The 4,144-nt window shown below is 37.6% G+C and overlaps 1 non-coding gene across 1 annotated transcript; it reads left to right on the top strand.

Moving 5' to 3' along the window:
• The first annotated feature begins 2,600 nt into the window (after nt 1-2,600).
• Nucleotides 2,601-2,709, top strand: LOC136455799 (small nucleolar RNA R71). Its single transcript, XR_010759265.1, has one exon. It is a non-coding gene; the product is annotated as a small nucleolar RNA R71 (small nucleolar RNA).
• The last annotated feature ends 1,435 nt before the right edge of the window (nt 2,710-4,144 follow it).

The following is a 4,144-nucleotide window of genomic DNA, read 5'->3' as shown; positions in this document are numbered from 1 at the left end:
GTCAACCTTCGTGCAGCAGTTTTCAGCACAGAGCAGTGGTGAAAGAATTGATTGCTGGCTGCTCATATGAAGCCATATGAAGCTCAAAATTTTACAGCTTCAAGTAGACTTATTGAACCACATCTACACCAAATTTCATGGTAATTGGATCTGTACATTGGGAGTTATGAATTACTCTTCTAAGGGTACATAATCTGCGAGAAAAATGATAAGTGTTGGATTGATCTAGAGCCACTTTGATTGAAAGGTCCTCAAGTTAGAAATATGTGTATCAGTGTTTGAGGCACCTAAGTTTGGTTTTGATATGAGCTAGAAGCATGACAAACAAAGTGTACAAGGCCATTCGATTAAGAAGTATATTTGGCACATATTTGGTACCCAAGTTAGAAGATCAAACTCAAGATAAAGATGAAGTTTAAGTTCTAGTGACAATTGGAGATCATTTGGTAGAAAGAAAGGACTTAAACAAGTAAAAAGAAAAGGACTTAAAGAATGATTCATGGTTACTCATCAAATTAAGTCCTTCACTTGGATCAATCAATCAATATATTTTAAGTGAGTGTCAAGAATGGTTCTTCGGAGAGAGGTCATTTCTCCCTAGTGTAGGGGGTTGCCGCCTATGTGTAGGTAAACCAAGTGTGGTACTTGGAAGGCTAATATAGAAGTGGTGATCCGAGGAGCATTTGAGATACTTAGTTGAAGCAATCAAAAGGGTTGATCAAGAAAAGCAAGCAACACCCAAAAGAGAGCTAGTCATGGCAATTCAAGTGGTCTTCCAAATAGTTCTCTTATGCAAGCATTGGTCAAAGAATGAAGCAAGTCAACTACATCATGATAGTGCACTTGATTATATTAGTGGTTCTCAATTCATATGGGTGAAGAATAGATTTCAATATTGATGATTGGTCTTCACCAAGCTATAAATTGGACTTCACATTGCTATTGGAGTAATGATTTGGAATCTATGTGACTATCCTCTACTCCAACATAGCAAAGGTATCATTGTAATGTGCATGATCATTTTCATTTTTACTAGTATGAGGTTAGTGCATATAGCACATGCTTATTAGGATCATGCATGACAAATGAAAGTTTTAAATTCATAGCCTACCACAATTGCTTGAATGATTAATTGATCTAGTGGTTCGTATATGAATTTGTTCATGAGCTAGTGAACCCAAGTACTTGATCTATTTTGGATTGCTAACAAGTGACAAGTACAACATTGGCAAGATAACCCTTGTAAGAGGTGTGAAGAAGCTTGTCATTGGTTCAAACCAGACATGGAAGCTTAGGTAAATCAATTTAGTTCAAGTCAACATTAGAAGCTCATGATAAGTGACAAGAGTGCAAGCACAAGACAACAATGCAAATGGATATCTAGTTTGGTTGTTTCAAGTAGTATCAAGACTCAAATGATCTTTCATCAAGACTCCACAAGTGATGTCTAGATCAACTTATAAGTGATATCCTACAAATGGTACTCATAAAGATAGCAAATATTCAAGAAATGATTTTTGTTGACAAATCAATCATACACGTGGTATCATATCTCTACACATGGTATCATTCATACAAGATGGTGGTTCCACAAGTGATCCTCGACTTTAAGTGATCATCAAGTAAAGAAAATTTCCTCACCAACAAGAGCTCAAATTTATCAAGTGGATGACCCATGCTATGACATAGGGGGAGGTGCCCCACCAATTGGTATCAAGGTCAAAGATCCTATATGTGGTATCTAAAGAGCTATACAAGCGGTGTCCATCAAAAATGCAAGATTCAAGCCTCAACTATCTACCCCATTGCAAGCCTTTGCATCAATAAGAAGCACACCTTTTATGGAAATTGATAACAAAGGGGGAGAGATTGAACAAAGACATGAAAGCTTTCAGGGAGATTGAGACAAAGATATCATGGGAAGTTGGATTTGGACATGGAAAAAGAGGGAGCAATATTGAGGAATGGAGAAGGATCAAAATTCTTGGACAAGAGAAGCACACAAGTAGGGAGAGCAAGCTCATGAACTTTGATTGATTGCATTTGATATGTGCATGTTCATGTGCTTACTTGCATTGCATAAGTTTTAAAATTGATTGATATGCATGCTTGTGTGGTGTATGCTAGTTATAGAACTTGATTGATGATTTGATAACTAGCATGCATAGGATGGTAGCTAGACTTGCATTTCTAAACATGGTACTAGAACCTTGCTTGTAATGTTGATCTCATGGGGTTTCTAGTGTTTTTGTTGTCTAGCTACTCATGATGCTAAGGATGGTGTTAAAAGTGCAACTCCAATTGGTATCATGCTTCAAAGGTTATTCTATACACCTTAGCATCACTTTGTAGTGGTAACACTCCCACAAATTTCATATTTATGCATGTGTGCAAACTTGAAACCAAAACATTTGAGCACACAAACACAAGTAGGGGGAGAAAATCACCATGTCAACATTGTCTTCATCATCTTCTCCACAAGAGCTATTGCAGCTGGTATGGTGAGTGACAGGAATGCACCTCCAGCAGCAGCATCCATAGTCTCACGGGTACTATTGGTCAAACCATGGTAGAAAGTCTGCATGAGTAGCCAATTCTGCATCCCATGATGAGGACATTCTGCAATGTAATCTTGAAAGCGTTCCCATGCCTCAGGGATAGATTCATCATGTTGTTGCTGAAAGCTTGAAATTCTCACACACAGAGCATTGGTCTTGCCTGTGGGAAAGCACTTTGTTAGAAAGGCAGTGGAGTAGTTATCCCATGTAGTATTTCTATCTTTGTTGGCATAGAACCATTGCTTTGCCTTCCCCAAGAGTGAGAATGGGAAGCGGCAAAGTAATATGGCATCCTGGGTTACTCCTTTGATGGTGAAAGTGCTACAAATCTCCAGGAAGTGTGAGAGATGTGCACTCGCATTTTCATGTGCCTTTCCACAAAACTGGTTTGCTTGCACCATGTTGATGAGAGCTAGCTTGAGCTCGAATCCATTGTCTCCAACATTGAATGTTGGTCCAGTACGGATGTTGGTCGTAGTTGCAGTAGAGAAATCACAGAGAGTCCTGTTAGCCATGGCTTTAAATTCTGGTGTTAAGCTTTGCCTTATATGGTTGTCTTCCGACCTTTAAGCTGGAACTTTCTTGAGCTTAGCTCTAGTCCTTCTGATTAATGCTTCTAGATCTTCAACGTAGTTTGTCGGAAGGTCAAAATAGGTCATACATTACTCTGCATAAGATACACAAGTAGACAAAACAAGGGTAAGCCTATTTGAGCAAAGGTCAATGGTTATTTCGATCACATCAATAAGTATAGGTTTATCAATATTTCCTTTGCCTAGCTACCTTCCCGGGCAACGGCGCCAAAAATGCTTGTTGACATTTCTTAGCATCGCTACTAAGAATAGAGTTTTAAATCTAGTCCCTAGCAACAATGCCAAAAATGCTTGTTGGTATTCATTAGAGTGTCACTTGTTTTTAAATAGCCACCTATTATAAACCTATATCTCCTAATTTTACTAGGTTGTCATCCCTAGTGATGATATCAGAGATACTTGTTGTAACTATATAGCATTACTACTAGAATAATACTAAGTAGTTCTTTATTAATTATGTGACTAGAAAGAATAAATAAATATATGAATGAAAAGGATCTGCAAGTGCACAGATAATATACCATTGTAGCATTTTACCCGAGGGTATTCCAGGTATTGTTATTTATATTTTTACCACAGGGAAGGTCTAGCATGAACATGTATTAATAAGTTATACTATTGAAGGAGAAGTAAACCATAACCAATATTCTACTCATAACAGGGGTAAGTCATAGGATAAGATATATATATAGGATGAGTATTGATCAATGATAATGATAAATCACTCAGATTACTCCTTTCTATGGCATTAGCATGGTCAGGTAGAATATTAGAGGAATAATTCCTAAGTCATTCTTAATTACAAGTCAAAGCATACATTGATTAGTGCAATTATACCTAGTAATCATTGCTAAGATCATCGTCATATCTACACATATGGGATATTACTAAGTAAGATTAAGAACAGAGCTTGCTCTTCCTTCGTAACCGAACCCTATGTGCACCTATATTCGGGGAATGGACTACAAAGGACTCAACGGGAGTGTCACATCC

The sequence above is a fragment of the Miscanthus floridulus genome, chromosome 5, assembly GCF_019320115.1.
Source record: "Miscanthus floridulus cultivar M001 chromosome 5, ASM1932011v1, whole genome shotgun sequence".
Classification (NCBI taxonomy): domain Eukaryota; kingdom Viridiplantae; phylum Streptophyta; class Magnoliopsida; order Poales; family Poaceae; genus Miscanthus; species Miscanthus floridulus.
The sequence above is the reverse complement of the archived record's forward strand: the minus strand, read 5'-3'. Positions and strand labels throughout refer to the sequence as shown.